General features: G+C 42.7%; 1 pseudogene; it reads left to right on the top strand.

The window, feature by feature from the left end:
* Window positions 1–875: 875 nt before the first annotated feature.
* The window catches only part of LOC104968405 (epidermal growth factor-like protein 6), a 29,334-nt pseudogene continuing 7,945 nt past the window's right edge, over window positions 876–22,264 (top strand).

Raw genomic sequence — 22,264 nt, 5'->3', positions numbered from 1 at the left:
TCCCTGTGCTCTACTGTAGGACCTTATTGTTTATTCATCCTATATATACTAGCTTGCAGCTGCTACTCCCAAAGGCCCAGTCCTGCCCTCTCTCATCCTCCCTTCCTGTTGGCAACCACAAGTCTGTTGTCTATGTGTGTGAGTCCATTTCTGTTTTGCAGATAAGTTTATATGTCTCATATTTCAGATTCCACATGTAAGTGGTATCATAAGGTGTTGTCTTTCTCTTCCTGACTTACTTTAATTAGTATGATAATCTGTCTAGGTCCTTCCATGTTGCTACAAATGGTATTATTGTATTCTTTTTCATGGCTGAGTAATAGTCCATTGTATATATCTATCATGTCTTTTTCACCTTTTACCTTTCAGTGGATATTTTGGTTATTTCCATGTCTGGCCATTGTTGATAGTGCCTGTATGTATCCTTCCAAATTAAACTTTTGTTCAGATAAATGCCCAGTAGTGGATTGCAACTCTATTTTAGCTTTTTTGAGGAACTTCCATACTGTTCTCTCTAGTGGCTGCACCAATTTTACATTCCCACCCACAGTGTAGGAGGGTTCCCCTTCCTATATACTCTTTCCAGCATTTATTATTTGTAGACTTTTTGATGATGGCCATTCTGCCTGGTGTAAGATGATACCTCATTGTAGTTTTGATTTGCCTTTCTTTGATAATTCTGATAAGTCTGAGTAACTCCGGGAGTTGGTGATGGACAGCGAGTCCTGGCTGCTGCGATTCATGGGGTTGCAAAGATTTGGACACGACTGAGTGACTGAACTGAACTGAACGGATAATTAGCCATGTTGAACATCTTCTCATATACTTATTGGCTCCTATTCTTTAATTGTCAAATACCTTTTCTTTCAACAGCTATGTGTGAACCTGGATGCAAGTTTGGTGAGTGTGGGGACTAACAAATGTAGATGCTTTCCAGGATACCACCGGGAAAACCTGCAGCCAAGGTCAGTACTATAGACCACGGTGGTGATACAGACCTACCCCAGGGCTTTCAGAATCAACTCAGGCAGTGCAGTCGTGTTTGGGACACAGTATAGCACTCAGGATTCTGTAGTATGTAACTCCGATCTTTAAACAAAAGTGTCTTCAGATAAGATTTTTCAATCTCTTCTAAAACCTCAAAGTCATTCTGATGCTTTGTGTTAGGATGCCAGATAAAAACAGTATTTTCCTCTGAACAAATAATGTTTATTGTTTTTTTTAAGCTAAGGAAGCAATGCATATATAATTTATAAGAAAACCAACAAAAAAAAGGATATAAATTAAAAAGTGAGTGTGAACATCCACAGTCCATCCTCCACCCATAGCTAAGAGTTTGACCTCCATCTCTGCAGTTTATTTTCTGTTATAGTTACAAATATGGATATTTCTCATGGGCATTTTTGCATGTCAGCACAAAGAGAGCTGTCTCATACTTTTTAAGGCTGTATCCTAGTCCCTAGGGCAAATGTTTGTGTCATTTACGTAAATATACTTTAACCACTATTATAGAAGTTGCCCCCAATATTTTGCCACTACAAATAGCACTATATCAGTCATTATCCTATGCATATCCTTGCACCTTTGAGTATTTTTATAGGGTAAATAACTAAAAATGGAATTGTTGGGTTGAATGACATGCATATTTTTATTGTAGTTGATATATTTTAAAAGGCAATTTATGACTTTTGTCATAGGCTGTTTATCTGAAGATAATAAAGCAGTTATAATATTAAGAACAGTGGTTCTTAAGGTAGCCAGTTTTGTCCCCTAGGAAGACTTGCCAGATAAAATACGTATCCCTAGTTAGATTTAAATCTTATTTTCAAATGCAATTTCACATAAACAACAAATAATTTTATAGTGTATGTAGGTTGCAAATATTGTATGGGACATTTACCCGGGCATCCTGTATTTTTATTTGATAAATCTGGAAGTCTTACCCCCGAGGTCATCTGGCGGTGCCTGGAGACATTCAGAGGGGTTTCTACTGACATCTAGTGGGTAGAGCCCAGCTGAACATCTATAGTGCACAGGGCAGCCCCCCTGCTAAGGGTGATGTGGCCCCAGATGTCCACAGTGTGGAGGAGCCTAGGCACCAAGAAACCTGTGCTAATTAAGAAAGGGTCCCCAGTTCTATAACACAGTTAAGCAAAGAGCAGAAAATCCAGTTCAGCTGCCATTAGGAAAGATCCCTTCCAGGGTTCTAGAAGGGAGAATGGAATTCCAGAGGAAGCCAGGGGTCTGTCCCACTCTGTCCCCCTGCCCCCAGCTCACTGCCAAGGCCAGATGCTCACATAGCCTTTCTCTGTGCTGGCAGACCTGCAGGCTCAGGGAGGAGCCTCTAGCTCTCCTGTCCCGACCCCAGGACGGGAGCCAGCACCGCCAAGGGGCTCCTTAGAACTGTGTCCAGAAGGCTTGAGGGAAGTGCGGCAGGAGCCATGCTCTCAGAAGTAATAATTCAAACATGTCCCTTAGCAGAGCTTTTCCCACCAGAAGACCTGATTTTCCATATGTCTTGGATTCTGTACCAAGATACCTTCTCAAGAGAGTTGGAATGGAAAAGGTGTTTTTTCATGCTGCTTTTCAAGTCCTGGCAAAGTATTCACTTTGAGGGAGTGTCCAGTGGCTCAGATGTGGGGCTGTCTGGCTTTTTCCCACAGCCTCCCTGCCCCAGGGCCACCTGATCAAAGTCCATATATATCCACTGATGGCCACAGGCCTCAACCCAACTGATGTCTTTCCCCAAAATGCTCTTGCAAGAGACGCCTCTGACTTAGCGCCAAGTGGTGGAATATCCCTGGCTTTCCTGTTATGTCCAACCAGCATTATTTAATTCGTGCATTTGAAGCAGTTAGGATCCATACAGGAGATGGTAGTGTACAGGGGACTGGCAGTGGAGAAGGAGGTTCAAGAGTCCAGAAAATGTGCTGGAAAAATCTCCATGTAAGGTTCTTCTCAGAGGTGAAAGCAGCCACTTACTTATTTTCCTGAATGGCCTTTGCCATTACTATGTGGAATTTTGGTCTTGATTGGAATTTGGTTCTTTTCTCCTTTCTATATCTGCCTTGGGAGAGATACGACATGTGGGACCCACATCACCATGTGCCCAAAGACGAAACCCATGATGGCTTTACAAGTTTTTTCCTTATGTATCATTTTTTATTTTAATAAAAGCTACTTCATTCTTAATGTTTCATGTTTTAAACCCTGAAAAGCTCAGAGAAGAAAGCCCCTCTCAATCTTCCCAGGAGGTAACCATTATAAATGTGTAGAGCCTGGTCTCCCAAGGTTTTTTTTTTTTTTTTCCTGCCTGTGCCACATTGCTTGCAGGATCTTAGTTGTCCAACCGGGGATAGAATGCAGACCCCAGCTGTGAAAATGCTGAGTTTTAATCACTGGAATGCCAGGGAATTTCCCTAGGCAATTTTTCCTATGCCTATTTTAAAAATGTGTTATCTATATACATATTTTTGTAACCTTCTTGTGTAACAGCGTCCTCTGAGCACCTTGATATGGGATTAAATATTGTCCTGTGACCTGACCACCAGTAATAGCCGCCTAGCAGGGCTCCCTCAGGAAAGGTGTGAGACAAGGCCATTTGTCCATCATGAGGCCGCTCAAAATAATAACTGAAAGGAGACTGTGCTGTTGGCATCTGTCACAGACTACCTGGAAGAGCTTTAAAGGCAGCAGTATCTAGATTATGTTTTAACTTTTTATTCAAGTAGGAAACACAAAATTGTACACCTGTCAACAATGTACAACTGCATGAATGCTCAAGAACACCCATGTAGCTGGCATTCAGATCAAGAAATGGAAACTTAGCCTCCCTGAAAACCTCTCATGCTCCCCTCCATCACTTGCCCCCAGCCCCCAACAAGGAACTGTACCTTGTCTCTCACACCACAGAGTCACTGTGCCTGGATTGTTTTGTTTCTTTCACTCATGCCTGGTTTTCAGTGTGCACATTTGTGTCCAGCTTCTCCCAGTCAGGATCATGTTTGTGTTTCATCCACAGTTGTTTGTACTTGTGGTTTGCTCAGCCTCACTGCTGTACAGTTTTCTATTGCGTGAGTGTACAAGTCATTTATCCATCCTTTTTGGAGGAGAGATTTGGATTCTTCCTGGTTTGAGGCAATTCAGAATAGTGCTACTGTGATCATTTTAGCATGAGATTTATGGTGGTTTAGTTGCTCAGTCGTGTCCAACTCTTTGTGATAGCCTGCCAGGCTCCTCTGTCCATGGGATTGTCCAGGCAAGAATACTGGAGTGGGCTGCCATTCCTTCTCCAGGAGATCTTCCTGACCCAGGGATCGAACCCGGGTCTCCTGCATTGCAGGCAGATTCTTTACTGACTGAGCCACCAGGGAAGTCTGGTGGGCATGTACCCATGTTTCTGTTGGACATTTGCCCAGGAGTGGAATGGCTGGCTCACGAGTGTCTGTATCTAGCTGCCACACAGTTTTCCAGAGTGGTTGTGCCTATATTTTCATTCCCTTCAGCAGTGTAAGATGATTCAGTTTGGTCCACATTCTCACCAACACTTTAATGATGGTCGGAGAAGAGGCAAGTCACCACCCTTTGTACCTACCTCCATAGCTGGCGTCCAGGGAGGCCAATCCCATTCCACATCTGGGTGTTTCCTCCTTCAGTTCACCTTTCTTCATTTCCTGACTGCCCCCTGCAGATGTGAATGAGTGTGGATTCAAACCCCGTCTGTGCCAACACAAATGTGTGAATACACACGGTAGCTACAAGTGCTTTTGCCTCAGCGGCCACATGCTCCTGCCGAACGCCTCATGTTCCAGTAAGTTTCAGCAGCTGGCCTGCTGTCAGTCAATCCAGAGGCTTGACTTTTGGCATTTAATGCTTGGGACAAAGTTAAATTAAGTTATTGGAGTGGAAACACCCCCCCACCACCACAGAGACTATCACATCACCCTAGACTAAAACATCTTTGCGCACTTATTTTTTTCAATTTATTTATTTTTTAATTGAAGGATAATTGCTTTACAGAATTGTATTGATTTCTGCCAAACATCAACATATATGTGTGTGTGTGTGTGTGTGTGTATGTATATATATATATATATATATATACCCTCCCTTTGGGACTTATTTTTAATTGTAGTAAAATACGTATATTGTGCAATTCACCATTTTGACAATTTTAAGTGTACTTCAGGCATTTACACATTCACAATGTTGTGCAAACCATCACTGCTCTCCAGAATATCTCCATCACCTCAAAAGGAAACCCTGTCCCCATTAGCGGTCAGTCTCCACTCATCTTCTCCTCCACCCCAGCCCTGCATTCTGTCTCTCTGGATTTGCCTGTTCTGGCCTGGTCGTTTTTAAATAAAAAGACTAACTAAGGGGAAAGATACATTGAGTCTCTCTATATATACACAGATGAATTAGAATTCTTCATGAAAAAATAAGCATACTGAAAATATAAGCATATTGTTTCAGGAAGGTGATAAATCTCAGTTCCATCTCAGGACATCAGTTCTTCCCACCAGCTATCTTTCTCACACCCCATGCTCAAAGATTAGTGACTCTTGTTGGAAGTCCATTCCAGTTCATATCCTGGAAAGAAAAGCCCTTCTTTGATAAAGAGAACCTATGTCCTGTGGGGCTTAAATGTCTATATCCGTTCATTTATTAAGAAGGAAGGCTTTTCAGGTTTTATGTTGCAGCTGAAAAGCAAATCCATCTGCCCTGCCACCTCCAACAAGCCTGCAGCTTGTGCCTTCTGCCAGCTTCCCATGGATGCAGGGTCCTCTGACTCCCCAGCCTATCCTGGGCTCTTCCTCCATTGGTTGTAAAATCCGGGCTCCTGAATAGCTCACTTCCCCCACCCCTGCCTCACCCTTGAGCTGCTGGCTCCACTTGGCAAAATGCCCCAACACCACTAGAGTCTCCATTAGCAAGCATGTTTAAGAGATAAAGCAGGCATTCAGAGAATCTTTTTTTTTTTTAATTTTTGAGTATTTAAAAAAAATATTTATTATACATTAAACAGAAACCCCCAAGAAACAAATACGTAGCTTAATGAATTCTCATAAAGCCAGCATCCATGTAACCAGTACCAAATAGAACTTTGCCAGAACTACCCCCCTTCACCCCCCAGCCCCTTGGGAACAACTGTCCAGGGTTTTCTAGTCATCACGTAACATTTTTAAAAAGATATATGCTAATGGATGTTTCTGAAATGTTCCACGAAAGCCTTTTTAGTGCCAAAAAAGATATCTTTCTCCAAATGGAAGAATGAAATGAGGTAAATTTTGAAGATTAATTTTGAAAGGAGACAACTAAAGAGAAAAGGAATAAACTAGAAATATAACCATTGGTCAGTGTTTGCTACATTACTGTGGCCTGGGTGTCTGTCCTGGTGCCCTCTTTGTCTATTACTATACATGTGAGGGTTGCCTCTGCCTCCCTGTTTATAGCTTCCAGTGGCCAGGTGGCCCTGAGTGTCTCTCACGGATGCTGATTTTACTTACCCAGCCCTTTGCAGTCTCTTTCGTCCAGCTGGTTGACTGGCATGTTATAGATGCGGGTGTATAAAGAGAGGATATTCATGTGCTCCCCTGTTATAGGCACTTTTGATCCATATATACTGGAACCCTACTCGGGATATGTGTTTTTGTGAGACACGGTCTATTTAGCAATGAGTGACAGAAAAATCGAACTAAATTATCTTTACTTTTAAAAGCTGGAGGCAAGCAGTTCCAGAACAGGTCAGCAAGGACTTCAGGGGGGCCTCTGCCATCTTCAGGGTATTGATTTCATCCTCATGCTTGTGGCCTTGTGGTCACAATATGGCTGCCCTAGCTCCAGATATCACACACACATCAAAGGTAGGCAAGACAAAGGGAAAAGGAGAGATGCTAGGAAACAAACGCCTCTTTTGTGTCCATCTGTTTTGTCATGCAGCAGGATCTTTTCCAGAAACTCCAACAGACTTATCTTATTATCTCTTTGGCTATAACTGAATCATATGGCCACTCCCTTGTTGTTGCATGGGAAGCTAGGAAAGAGATGTGTAACTGGCTTTTCAGCCTCAGTAATGGGAATGGCTTTTGGGTAGCTGATCAGCATTATCTGCTGCGTGTTTTAATACATGCACCTAAAAGACAAGGTTTAATGATTTCAGTGACTCTCAAGGAGGCTAGATATGAATGGACAGATGGGTAGAATTGGCATTTTTTTACCCTATTTATTCAAATGAATCATCTCTATCAGAGGTTGCATTTCAGCCAATAGTAGAGACCAGTCAGGTGACGTAAAGGATCTTGTATAGGAAGAGAGAGAGATGCCATCTTTGGTGACTGAGGGGTGCATGCTCTGCCTAAAGACAGTCAGGTGCAATGCATTGGCTAACAGAATCAACCAGGGGGCCAACAAGACACGACCCCTGCACAGATTCCATTTGGATCTCCATCTGGGACTCAGATGATGAAGCTTATCCTCTGATGCCATTCCACGTGTTACATTTCATATCTCAGAGGTCAGGGATCTTTCCTTAGTGAGCATTTTTTATCATCTCCTGGGGAAAAGGCTAACCCGTGCCTCTTTTCACAGACTTTAGGACGTGTGACATGACCAACTGCCAGTACGGCTGTAAAGACACGGAAGAGGGGCCACGCTGTCTGTGTCCATCTCCAGGCCTCCGCTTGGCCCCCAATGGAAGAGCTTGTCTAGGTAGAGTATCTGGAGCTACCTCCTCCCCTGACTTCTCCCTTTACTTCATTTCTCCTTTTTCATCCGTCACAACCTACTTGTTGACTAGACATTGAAAGTTCCTGAAATGACATATTTATGTCCATTTCCATGACAACATTTATAGCACGAATGTTTTAGATGCACTTTGCTGTGCTAGAGGAAACACTTTTCTATAATTTGTTGGGTTGCCTGATGCCATAATGGAAAAAAATACAAGTAATTTTATTTTTGTGTATTTACCCTGCACTTTTTACTTCAACTACCAAGTTGTATATACTCTTAGTGTATTTAACTATATTGCACTAAAGATAGATAATATTATGACCAAGTTAACACATAGCATTAATATGGGATGTCAAACCAAACAGAATGTTGAAAGAGTTCTTAATCTCTTTTGATGGAAGCAAGCAAATAGCACTATGATTTAATATTCTAACTTCTGGACTACAATAGAAATATTTTTCAGTTGAAGTCGTTGGTGTTTATTTACCGTAAATGTATTGATACATAACTTGATAAACCACATTTAGAAATCTCACTCAAATAGATCCTAAATCAGTTAACCACTTTAATAGAAGTCTGTATAAATTAAAATTTTGGTTCTGCTCTTTGAGAGCAGGCAAATATTTACTTCAGTTCATAGGGTTTAATGCTCTTCAGTAAAATCAGATTTATGTCAAGGCTAATTCTTGACCAAATGAATCCAAGTGTTCACCCACCTCTTTGATTTGTCTAGTGCCATTTGCATTGGAGGAGGAACTTGATGTACATGAAAGTGATCCCTGAAAAATAATTTTGGTCAATCCAATACTTACTCGTTAATTATATCAAGAATGCAAAAAGAACAATAAGCCAGCACCAAATTTCTTGTTTAACCACTGTTTCAAAATAATGATGGTTCCAAATTTACTTGATTTGACATCTGAAAGTTAAGGCAAAGTCTGAGTCTTAATGGTTTGGTCAGCATAGCTGTCAGCCCCTCTGTGATGTGACTTTCCATGGTAGCAAAGGAAGGAAGCCTCTTGTCTCCTAAGTTGCATCATGGCTTCATTCCACTTGACCCACCATTTATGTATCAGTACATTCTTTAGATACTGTGTTTCTGATTTGGGACAATATGACAGGATTTGGAGGCTGTTGCTAATGAAATAATTCTTTTGTAAAATGCAAGCTTTGAATGTTTGTGTATTAGGTTTGCCATGCAATATCCATAGCTGGAAGAATATTAATTCCTTCAGCAAAATGGAGTGTCTGTGTACCAAGTGCCAGCCGTATGTTCCCTGCCCCAGAAAAGGCAGGGCTTAATGAAAGAGAAAATGTGAATAGAAGTAATGCCATTACAGCAAGATAATACCTCTAAAATAAGCTGTACAAAGTGATAGAAATCCAGTGAATGTGCCTCGGGGATCTAGAACTCTTCCCGTAGGATAAGATGTTGGTAGCAGAATAATCAGTTTTCCAGTGAAGAAACCACACGTGTGTGTGCGAGCTGTGTGCTCTGGGTGCAGGCACAAGAATGTGCTGGAGGGAGGGTGCTTTCTTGGTGTGTCTGACGTGTCCTGGTTCTCCATCCTAGACATCAATGAATGTGTCTCTGATAAAGCCTTCTGCCCCTACAATCGAAGATGTGTGAACACATTTGGAAGCTACTATTGCAAATGTCATGTTGGATTCAAACTGAAATATATCAGTGGCCAGTACGACTGTGTAGGTAAGAAACCTAGAGGCTTTTTAACAGGTATTTATACATCAGTTCAGTCTATTAGTTGAACCATCTACTGTACTGACCAGCTTAACAACACAAAGAAAGCTATATTTTTCTAAATTTTGTCATTTGGGAACTCTGATGACATGAATTACATGAAGCCAGGTTCATCAAAGTTTAATGTAAAGGATTCGCAGTCTCTGTAGCTCTATTATGGAGATAAATAGCTTGAGATGATTTTTGTGGGTTTTTTGAAAAAAATTGATTGGTTTCCTTTTGTTTATATTTTTGGTTCTATTTCCAGGTATAACTAAAAGTGCTGTTACTTCAGTTGTGTCCAACTCTTTGTGACCCTATGGACCGTGGCCCTCCAGGCTCCTCTGTCCATTGGGATTCTCCAGGCAAAAATACTGGCATGGGTCACCATTTCCCCTTCCAGAGGATCTCCCCAACCCAGGGATCGAACCCACATCTCTTATGTCTCCTGCATTGGCAGGTGGCTTCTTTACCACTAGCACCACCTGGGAAGCCCTGAAAATGAGGACAGTGAAGCATATTTATATTTGATAAAAGGAGGAATAACAAGTCCTGCTTAATCTTGACCTCAGTGGCCCTTGCCTAAGTCTTCCTCAGGAGTGGCTTTAGAAAAATGAATGAAGGAGGTGCAATGTTCTCTTTCCTCACTCCTCCTTCAACCCTTCCATGGTTCCAGCTCTATGTCCCCTAAGATGTTCGCTTTCTGGTGTCATCAAGATGACTCTATGATAAGACTGAGGTATTCACTCAGCTCTCGGCCCGATACGGGTGAAATCAGAAATCCTGTCCCTTAGGGAAGGAATTCCAAGTCTCAATGAGCAAGTGAAGTGGGGTGTTTGGGGAGCCCTTGCACGGCTTCCCATTGCCCTTGATAGAGCATGGATGGGGCTGGTCCTGCAGACATCTCGGCCCCCTGGGGATTCCTGTTTACATAACGTGCCCATGACACACATGTGTGCGTAACACGGAAAGCTGACAGCAGCGGGGAAAGTAGGGTTTCTTTCCACCCTAAGCTCAGAGCTGACCAGGACGTGTCCTGTGTAATTGTGTTGGGGAAATATCCATTCCTGGGTTTTGAACACATTGTATGAAGCCTCCATAGCTCTTCCCTCAAGCCTAAAGGCCATCCTAATCCTGGCTTGTAACATCCCCACTTCTTGTGAGCTGGGATCCTCCAAGATGCTCCAGAACCCACCATCTCTGGGGTCCATCTCCAGACTGTGTCACAGAGTTGGAGCCTGTTTCCTGAGACCTAGAGGGAGATGCCACAGGACAGGGTGGGAGTCCACACGGGGAGCTGTCAAAGGAAGCAAATCTTTGTGATTTAACAAGTGATTAAGATCAGCATCTGAGCCCCCTTGTGGCTGAGGTAAAAACAATAGCCTAGGGGACCTCCCGGTGGTCCTGTGGTTAAGACTCTGCACTTCACGTGCAGGGTGGCACAGATTCAATCCCTGGTCAGCTAGCTAGGATCCCACATACCACATGGCATGGCCATAAAGAAATTAATTAATTAAACAAGCAAACAATAGCCTGTTTTGTGTGCATATTCCCCAGGCAAGAATACTGGAGTGGGTTGCCATTTCCTTCTCCAGGGATCTTCCCAACCCAAAAATCCAACCCATGTCTCCTGCATTGGCAGGTGGGTTGTTCACCATAAGTGCCCATGGGAAGCCCTGGAGAAGTATAGCAAAAAAGCAGGAGGGAAAAGAAGGCCAAGGAAGTTGTCACATGGGTGGAATTCAGTAAACTTTCTGAGTCTAAACCCAACAGATGAGCTCAGACCGGCCTAACCCCTGCTCCTGGCAGCCTGTGAACAAAAGGTTCACGTTTTTCAAATGATGTCAGTGCTTCCTAGCCCGTCTTGTTCTTTGTGGGCAAGGAGTTCCCAATCCCTTCCATGTATAGAATTTACTTTCTGATATTGTTATTTAGTGGTAAGTTTGGCTGATGACAATGTTATGCAATCAAGCCTGAACAACTAAGAGATGTCAGGAGCCTTGATAAGCAGGAGAGGAGGTTTCTGTGGGGGAGGTGAGCTGCAGACACCCTCCCTCCATACCGGGCAGCAAGCAAAGCCAGGGCTTTGGGCCAAGGTGCCAGGCATCCTCGGCTCTTCTGAGCTCCCCTGGCCACACAGGGTTCACTGGCTGGGTGGAGTGGTTGGCCCTGGAGTTACTCAAGTTCAGGGGATAGTCTTTCAGCAAGTGCTGTTACCACAAGATGATTCTTGCGACTGTTCACATTTTCAGATATAAATGAATGTGCTGAGAATACCCACACGTGCAGCCTCCATGCCAATTGCCTCAATACCCAAGGATCCTTCAAGTACAAGTGCAAGCAGGGGTATAAAGGCAGCGGACTGCAGTGTGCCCGTAAGTACACTTGGTCACCACATCTTCGCTCTTCCCTATAAAGCATTTGCTCCTTGTCTCCTTCCTCCCTTCCTTCTCTCTGCTCCTTCCTCTCTGGTGTGTTGGGAGCAGAAGGGGAGCAGGATGCCTGCATATAGTGTTTGGGAACTTAACTCTGCCTCCGACTGGTCTTCTCAGCTAATCAGACCACACCTCCTGTTCTCACAGAAGTTGTAGGCGCTGCAATTAAAGCACCACAAGGATTCTGAAGGTTCTTCTGCTCACGACATGTTTTCAAATACTGAAAATAAAATTTGAGGACGATGACACTGAGCAAATGTATCAGTCAGGACAGGCTCGGTTATGGGGCAATACCAAACATTCCTGAAGAGTCAGTGGCTTAGAACCGGAGAAGGTTTTTAACCATATGAGTCAGGACTTTTTTCAGAACGTATAACTGAAAAAAAAAGTACAATGAAGCGAACCTCCCTTTGTCATCCTCCTCAAGCCTCTATTCACTTTTTTTTTTTTTTTAAAGTTGAGTCAAGTCTCATGGTTTTGGCTGATGAATTCTTTAATGCTCAGCTGGTAAACTCTGAAACATTCAATGAAAACATCACTGCTGTCAGAAGCTGCACCAATAATCACAGTTTCTTTTGCCACTTGTGCTATACCCAGAGAGAGTTGTCAGGGAGTTTCTTGTCCACATTGTCACTTAGGAATGCAGGCTGACAGAGGTCCCACTGTCTTATGGTACCATGGTGTCAATCCGAGGCTGAGGGTTCATCACAGCAGTTAAAGAAGTGTGGATGATCATGATTAAGCTTGGAAGCAGGGGAGAAATATATCTAATTCTGTCACGCATCCTGAAAGAGAAGAAAACTAGAAATCATGGTGAGCACCCGGAATATCTTCCAAGACCAGCCAGCAAAGATCATAGGTCAGTCACGTGCCTGACCAACCATGTCCCACTCTGTTTAGTCACCTGGGCTTATCCTTTGATCATGTCCCTTTTAGCATTGGCTCATTGTGTGCCAAGACTTATTGGCCACCCTGACTCTACTCTCTCATAGATGCCTTAGGAGCATAGCCACATATTCCAATAAATATGGCTGTAAGTCGGCCCTTGACCTGTATCGCATCCTGTACCCCCACCTGGCTGATACTCCTGATGACGACAGAGCTGAACTCAGTGATGGCAAAAATAAACAGCCCACACACCATGATGGACTCTGAGCACCACACTCATAAAAGATTCATCATACCCCAGCAGCACTGGATGAAATGATGTACACAAGAGTATAAGCAATGAAGATGAAGTATAAGCAATGAAGAAATCACATTCTGTGAAGAACTGCCAAAAGAACTGGGCAGCATTTAACCTGGAAGAAAAAAAAAAAAAAAAGGTGTGGAAAAGCAGACACAGTGCCTGTCAATATTTTGAGGAATGTAAAGTAAAAAAGCCAACTCACTGGAAAAGACCCTGATTCTGGGAAAGATTAGAGGCAGGAGGAGAAGGGGACGACAGAGAATGCGGTGGATAGATGGCATCCCCGACTCAATGGACATGAGTTTGAGCAAACTCCAGGAGTTGGTGATGGAAGCGAGGCCTGGTGTGCTGCAGTCCATGGGGTCACAAGGAGTCGGACATGACTGAGCGACTGAACAACAACAAAAGTAAAAGTGCTTTCCCATAGCCGAAGTAGGCCAAGGGCGGGACTGCATTCTCTCTGACAAATTTCCCCATCAGGGATCTCAGAGTGAAGAGAACCTGTGGAGTGGGGACCATGGCCTCCAGGAGGGCCCCCGCTTTGGTTAGAGATGGGATTCAGCGACTCCTCGGTCTCCAGTAGCTTGTTGCTGTGGTTTCCATCCCTCTGTGTAGACGTGCCCATGGTGTCCTTCTGGAACTTTATTCAAAGAAAGGCTGAGAGACTGGCTTCCTGTGCAGGGATGTGCATGGGTAGGTGGGATGGCGGGAAAGATGCCATAATTTTGAAAGACCTGCAGAGAAGGGATGGAATCAGTAAACCTTCCACACAGGATCAGTGGTCAAGGGCTCCCTCATGCCACCAACTTTGCACATGTCCATTCTGGCCTCGCTGGTCTCAGGTCGTCTGGTCGACAGCCCAGCTTAGGGCTAGGAAGGCCTGAATTTGAATCTGAGCTGTACCCCGTGCTGCCTGTGGTCTTTGGCCAGGTGCTCCACCTCTCTAAACTCAGTGTCTTTCTATCTGAAATGGGCCCCGTGGTGGCCCTTTAGCGAGTCCTCAGAAGGGGCCAGGCCACCATCCCTTGGAGACCCCTGACTCCAGTGAGGTGGGGGACAGTTCTGTGCATGTCCCAAGCCCCAGTGCAGTGGACTCTGCCTGCATTTTGGCCTTGCGCCTTCCTCCCAGAGCTAAAGCCCCAAATTCTCACCCCCAAGGATAGTCAGTCCTCAAGCCGTGGGGGCCGAGGATCTACACCTCAATCCCCTAGCCTCCCCCGTGCAGCGGGACAGCTCTGAGGTGGGTTCTGTGCTGGTTCCCAGATGTCCCTCGACACCCACAGTGATTACCTGTCCATCGAGGCACCATTTTTGACTCTCCTCCCTTCCTGTCTCACTGTCCCTCTTACCCCTCTTCCGCCTCCTGGAATCACCTGTTAAGTAAACCACCTGCACCTAAATCCTTATCTTGGGTTATGTTTGGGGGCCCCCACATTCCTCCCAATACTTCTCTCATAGGTTCATTGAGACTTGAATGAGGTAGTATAGACAGAGAGCTTAGTTCGGCCAGGCACATAGTAGATGCTCAATAAAGTTAGCTCTGGCTCAGACTGTTATTAGCACAGTTTCAATCATATTCATTAAGGTCTAGCTCCTCCTGACTCTGAAATCCTGTAAAAATAAATGCAGAAAAATGCTGTGCATAGAGAAAAAAGGTTCACTGGAAAAACACTTGTGTCAGTAAGGGAGCAACTCAACTCACCTCCACGTACTCATCCCTGTCCCCAGACCAAAGAATCACAGAGATTAGGAAGAACTGGCCAAAACAGACCTGGAGTGCTTCCTTCTTAATCACTGGCTCCCTCTTGAAACAACAGTGTGTCACCAACGTCCAAATGAAGGCACTGTTTTTAAGCGAGCAAGTGGGTAGCTGTTTGCAACCCATGTTTTTTGTTATTGTAGCCCAGTGTTTAGAGATTGTAAATCCCCCATCAACCCAAACAGTCTTTAAATTTTACTGAAGTATAGTTTGTGTACAATGTTGTGTTAGTTGCAGGTGTACAGCAAAGTGACTCAGGTATATATGTGTGTGTGTGTGTGTGTGTGTGTGTATATATATATATATATATATATATATATAGTAGTGAGTGTATGTTAATCTCAGCCTCCTAATTTATCCACCCCTCCACCTTTCCCCTTTGATAACCATAGATTTGTTTTTGAAATATGTGAGTCTGTTTCTGTTTTGTAAATAAGGTCATTTGTATCACTTTTTAAAATTAGATTCCACGTATAAGTACTATCATATGAAATTTGTCTTCCCCTACCTGACTGACTTCACTTAGTATGATCATCTCTTGGTCCATCCATGTTGCTGCCAATGGCATTGCTGTGTTCTTTTGTGTGGCTGAGTAGTTTTCCATTGTATATATGTGCCACCTCTTCTTTATGCATCCCTCTGTTGATGGGCATTTAGGTTGTTTTCATGTCTTGGCTGTTGTAAATAGTGCTATGAGCTTAGCAGTGCATGTATATTTTTGAATTACAGTTTTCTCTGGATACATGCTCAGGAGTGGGATTGCAGGATCATATGGTAGTTCTGTTTGTAGTTCTTAAAGTACTCTCCATACTGTTCTCCACAGTGGTGTATCAATTTACATTGCCACCAACAGTATAGGAGGCTTCCCTTCCCTCCACACCCTCTCCAGCATTTACTGTTTGTGGACTTTTTGATGATGGACATTCTGACTGATATGAGGTGATACCTCGTTGTAGTTTTGATTGCATTTCTCTGATAATTAGTGATGTTGAGCATCTTCTCATGTGGTTTTTGGCCATCTGCATGTCTTCTTTTAAGAAATGTCCATTTTTCTGATTGGCTTGTTTTGTTTTTGTTTTTTTTGACATAGAGTTGCATGAGCTGTTTGTTAATGAGCTGTTTGTTATTTTGGTCAACCTAAACATTTCTTATGCTAAGAAAACTTTTCTTTTCTTTGGTCATCCAACTCTAAGCTTATTTAGGGGAGCAGTTTAAAACAAATTTTTCTTGATTCTTCAAAACCTCAAACTTATCACAATGTTCTGTTTGATATCTGAAAAATCATTAATTTTGTTGCTGTCCATTCTGCAGCAGAATCATTTCTCTAGTCTTTTGCCAAAATGTTTATTTACAGAAGAAAACTATCTTCGGGTCACTCACTATGTTATTTGCCCAGTCCTTTCCATTCTGCTTTGATTGATTCTCTGTAAAATAAACAGCCATGTCTCTTTTGAAAATTGATCTTAACGTCTTAACAAACATTGCTTAAAGGATGACCAAAATCCACCCTTACGTGCAAAGAAAAGTCATAGAAAAATGAGAGAATCACATCTAATTAGTGTTCAGCATTATAAAATGCTGTGTTGTAAAATACATTTGTATCTGTGTGAACTGCTTGTATATAATAATAAAGTAGCTTTTATTATGAGTGTATTGTTTTTGAAAAAGTCCAGACCTTAGATGGCAGTACAGAAGAGGAGTTAGTCAATTATCCTTATGCACCATCTGTATCCAAAGAACAATGCAACCTAAATGTGGATGTGTGTATTCTTTTACTGCTCTTATACGTGTGTGTTTGTATTAGTCTCTCAGTCATATCTGACTCTTTGCAACCCCATGGATGGTAGCCCACCAGGCTCCTGTGTCCATGGAATTCTCCAGACAAGAATACTGGAGTGGGTAGCCATTCTCTTCTCTAGGGGATCTTCCCAACCCAGGGATCAAACCCGGGTCTCCTGCATTGCAGGCAGATTCTTTACCATCTGAGCCACCAGGGAATATGTGGGTATTAATAATGCACCATTAGATAATGTGGTCTTAGTTTGACAGCAGCTATACGTCATTCTAAGGAAATCAAAACTCTAGTACTACCAAACTTGGTTAGTAACAGTCAATTTAAGAAAGGACACTGTGTCATTTAGTTACCAAGAGCATGGCTTCTGGAATCAAATTGCCTTGGCTTGATTCCTGGCTCCCTAGCCTACTGCCTATGGTCTGAGAGCAAACTAACCTTTCAGGATCTCAGTTTCTCTCTTCAAAATAGTGTGTGCGTGCATGCTAAGTTGCTTCAGTCATATCAGACTCTTTGCAACACTATGGACTATAGCCTGCCAGGCTCTTCTGTCCATGGGATTCTCCAGGCAACTGGAGTGGGTTGTCATGCTCTTCTCCAGGGGATCTTCCCAGCCCAGGGATTGAACTTGTGTCTTTTATGTCTCCTGGGAAGCTCATAATAGTATCTGACCTTTAATACTGTTTTGGCTATTACATGAAATAATCCATACATAATAAATAAGCATCCATGTGTAGGGCATAACTCCAACCCAGAATGTATTAAATGCTCTATAACCATGCACACATAGGAGGAGTAATAGTGACAGTGGCTTCTTTACCAAAATTCAATCATGGCTCCCATTGGAAAGCAGCTTCTTTAGTCATTGAACATAAGCTTTAATCATTAGAAGTTCACATTTTACAGAGCATATTCAAGAATATAGGTGTGAGTACAACGAGGCCATTCCCATACTTTTTCCTTCAGTAATAACACAAGCAGAAGAGGTATGATCTGGAAAAGAATTTAACTTAGTAGAAGATTTTCGATATTCTGGTGACGAATTCTAAAAATAATAGTAAACACAGGCCCAATATATGTTGGCCACTGATCTTAGTAATTGACATGTATTCACCCATTTTAACCTTATAAATGCCCTCTTTTTATCCTAGCATTTTTTTAAAGTCAACTTGTCATTTATTTATTTATTTGGCTGTGTCAGATCTTAGTTGCAGCATACAGAATCTTTCATTGCAGAACACGGAGTCTCTAGTTGTGGCACGTGGGCTTAGTTGCTCCATAGCATGTGGGAATCTTAGTTCCCCGACCAGGGATTTGTGCTATATACTAGGGTCCTTATTGATTATTTTACATATAGTAGTAGTGTGTATCTGTTAATCCCAAACTCCTATTTTATCTCTCCTTCCCTTTCCCCTTTAGTAATCATATATTTGCTTTCTATGTCTGTCAGTCTATTACAAAGATGCATTTTAAAAAAGAATTTAATTTAGTGGTGAGAAATACGAAATGAATGTAAAACTAAATATAGATGCCTCTCTATAAATAATCAATAAGGAAAATCATTTAGCTTTTGATACTAGTTGGTTGAGGTGAAGAAATTCAACGATATGTGTACACTGAATCAAAAGTCAACATTTTGTAGGTCACAAATGGCTCCTTGTAGGCAATGTACGTATGGTTCAACATAATGCTAGCTATAATTTTTTAACATCACATTTAAACAAATTACAGGGCTCCCTGGGCAAGAGTAGCTTTGACAAATACCAGTGTGAAAGCAGAAATATTAGAGGATTCTGGAAATTCATCACATTGTGATCTGTAACCCAGCTTAGTAGGAGCAGGTATTTCATCATCATAGTTTATGAAGCAAAACGAAGGTTTGTCTTTGAACGATTAAGGTAGTTAAGATTCCTGCTGTAACCATTGGAACCACTTAAAACAGATGCAAATGCAGTTCTTTCTAAAATATCAGATGATTGAGCCTCATATGTGTTGATTCTGGAAGCATTCATTGACTGCACTTTGACATTTTTTAAATGCTCCGTTTTTGTGAGAGATCTGATTATTGGTCAATGTGGAACTTCTCTTTTACTGTTGGTTTCAGTTATCCCAGAAATTCTGTGAAAGAACTCCTCAGAGCACCTGGTACCATCAAGGACAGAATTAAGAAGTTGCTTGCTCACAAGAATAGCATGAGAAAGAAGGTAAAAATGAAAAACATCGCAGAACCCAGAGGGACGCCCACCACAAAGGTTGACTCGGAGCCCTTCAGCTCTGAAGAGAGCATTTCCAGAGATGGGAACCCTCACGGAGAAAAGAAGAGGAATGAAAACAGAAAGAAAGAGAGGCTGGAGGATGAGAAAAGAGATGAGAACCATGTGCAACAGGAGCAAAGCCTTCATGGAGATGTGTTCTGTGAGTATCAAGTATGACTTTTGTTAATTTATGCATCTTATGAAAAGTGAATTGTAGTTTTCCCTGGCAAATGACAGGAAAGAGGAAGATGCCATAACTAAGACGGTGAAGTGAAGTGTGACAGTTAGTCGCTCAGTCGTGTCCAGCTCTTTACCACCCCATGGACTGCAGTCCGCCAGGCTCCTCTGCCTATGGAATGAGTAGCCAATCCCTACTCCAGGGAATCTTCCCAACCCAGGGATCGAACCCTGGTCTCCCACATTGCAGGCAGATTCTTTACTGTCTGAGCCACCAGGGAAGCCTATGTAAGATAGGGTCAGCTTTAAATCTGAAGAAGCAAGGTTCTCTATACGGTCTGGAAACTAACATCTTCTGCAGATACAAAATCACATTTGCTGCTGTGGGATGCACAAGGTCAGCCCTTTCCAATTACCTGGGAGGTGTCCTATTTGATGCAGCCCCTCCTTGCTCCTGACCAAGGAAGCCTGCTTGTCCTGCCAGCTCAGTCATCTGGTTGCCCAGCTGTGGGTGCAGCGCACCCCTAAACCCCAGAGAGATCCCGCCCCACCCAGGTAGATCTGCTAAGCTCTACCTTTTTCCTTCTTGAAGGCACTTTTTACAGACACACTCAGTGAAAGGAGAATGTCAGAGTTGTGTGGTTATAATTTTAAAAGGTAAAATAGAGGAACACTATATATAGAGCTTAAGCTTCCGTTTTCTACATGAGCCACAGAATCACCATTGTCACCGGTGACTGTACAGAGCCATCATCAGCCTCGGCCCCTGCAGGGGGATTTCCATGTTGACCCAGCCTGGGACTTTCCCTTCCATTCTCACCAGGCATCTGTTGCTCCCTCTCTATTTTGCCTTGTCTGTGCTCGCCCCATTGTTATTGTTATTGTTGTTCACTTGCTCAGTAGTGTCCAACTCTTTGTGACCCCATGGCCTGCAGCATGCCAGGCTTCCCTGTCCTACCATCTCCTGGAGCCTTCTCAAACTCATGTCCATTGACTCAGTGATACCACCCAACTGTTTCATCCTCTGTTGTCCCCTTCTCATTCTGCCTTCAATCTTTCCCAGCATAAAGGTCTTTTCTAAGGAGTCAGTTCTTCCCATCAGGTGGCCCAAGTATTGGAGCTTCAGCTTCAGCATCAATCCTTCCAATGACTATTCAGGATTGATTTCCTTTAGGATTGACTTGTTTGATTCTTGCAGACCAAGGGACTCTCAAGAATCTTCTCCAAAACCACAGCTTGAAGGCATCCGTTCTTCAGTGCTCAGCCTTCTTTATGGTCCAACTCTTACATCTATATATGACTACTGGAAAAACCATAGTTTTGACCATATGGATCTTTGTCAGCAAAGTCATGTCTCAGCTTTTTAATATGCTGTGTTTAGGTTAGTTAGGTGATGCCTAATGAGGTCCACTGGGGGCACCTTTCAAAAAAGATGTTCTAGATGCAGAAACTGGCACCAATATGAATGCTTTGGAAATGTTAGGGAAACACTGCTGTAACATACTCTGTAAGTAGAACACAGCTGTCCCTTGGTATCCCTGGGGGATTGGTCCCAGGAACCCCCGCAGACACAAAAATCCATGGATGCTCAAGGTTTATATAAAATGGTGCAGTATTCATATATAATCTAAACACATCCTCCCCTATACTTTAAGTAGTCTCTAGATTACTTAAAAGACCTAATACAATGTAAATGCTGTGTAAATGGTTTCCTCGTATGCAAGGCAAATTCAAGATTTCCTCTTTGGAACTTTCTGGATTTTTTAAAAAAATATTTTCAACCTGTCATTGGTTGAATCTGTGAATGTGGAGCCCATGGTTATAAATAGCCAGCTATGTATGATAAGCCATATATGATAAACCATCTTTGTTCATTGATTCATACCTTCTTAGTATGTGGGGCTTTAGGGATTTTCTTTTTTTACTGATCAAGTGTTCATTGTTAGCTCCTAAGGGGAATGAAGCAAGTGAAGTTGATCTGGTTCTGGTCCAAAGAAAAACTACATCATCCCATCTGAAACACAAAGGTAAGGAACATATATTAGGAGTGAGTATATTTTAGGAGTAATAGCACTCATAAAGAATATTGAAGAATGGAAGCAAGCATTACCTGGCATCTTTTAATTTTAGAAGTTAGACTGAAAACATCTTTTCTGGAATAGGGGAAAATAAGGGTTAAGAAGAAAGGAAAGTGAGAGAAGAGGCCTGTGTGTTTGTACTGGCTTAAGATATATGTAGATGGACAGCCTGGATTCCAATCTAGTTTAGGAGTCAGGTCTAGTTCCAGCCCTCAGTGTTTGGGGGACTTGGTCAAATCATTTGTGACTCTCAGTTTTACTTTCTTGAAAATGGTCACGATTGTAGAATTTTTGTGGCAGCCACATCAAATGATGTAATGTACGTGAAAATGCTTTGCAAATCATTAATGCGTCAACAACCAGTTGCTGCCCCTTTATCTCTTTAGCTTTTCCCCTTTCTTTGCCCTTCCTTTATTCTTAGTATAAACTGCAAAAGCCCCCCATTCCAAGCCAGAGTCTGGTATTCATTACAAATCAGAAACCTCTCAGTCTTTCCCTCTTTTTCCCAGTGGTAATTTCTGACACCTACATCAGAGGTCAGGACTTTTTTCTGTAAAGGGCCAGAGGCTGAATATTTCAGGCTTTGTGAACCATACACTCTCTGTTGCATCTGTCAGCTCTATCACTGCAGCTCAAAAGCAGCCACAGTCAATATGTAAATGAATAGGCTTGCTGTGTTTCAATAAAACTTTATTTGCAAGAACAAGCAGTGGGCCAGGATGTTAGTTTGCTGACCCCAATCTACATAAAAGTAACTGGAGGCACTGGGTCAAAGGTTGTTCTAGCTGACCCTGTAGTCCACGCAGTTGTTAGGATTTGTTAAATGAACATTTGTTAGATGGAGCCCCTGGGTGCCAGATGGTTCAACAAAAGACCACAAAATAAATTGAAATAGACAAGTTTATTACTCCAGGTCATGGGAACGACATGGCATGGCCTCCAGGGGCCCTAGAGGGAAGTCCAGGCAGAACATGGGGCACACGCCTCTCTGAGGGTCCATGTGTGTGTAGTGCTTTGGGCTTGTTGGGCTAAGGTTGCATTGATGGATTCCAATGAAAACATTGGGGTGTTAGTAAGCTTCAGGGGGGTCTTATCTAAGGCAGACAC

The sequence above is a fragment of the Bos taurus genome, unplaced genomic scaffold (genome assembly GCF_002263795.3).
Source record: "Bos taurus isolate L1 Dominette 01449 registration number 42190680 breed Hereford unplaced genomic scaffold, ARS-UCD2.0 Leftover_ScbfJmS_1274, whole genome shotgun sequence".
NCBI classification, from domain to species: Eukaryota; Metazoa; Chordata; class Mammalia; order Artiodactyla; family Bovidae; genus Bos; species Bos taurus.
Note: the sequence above shows the minus strand (reverse complement) of the source record. Positions and strands in the feature narration are given on the sequence as shown.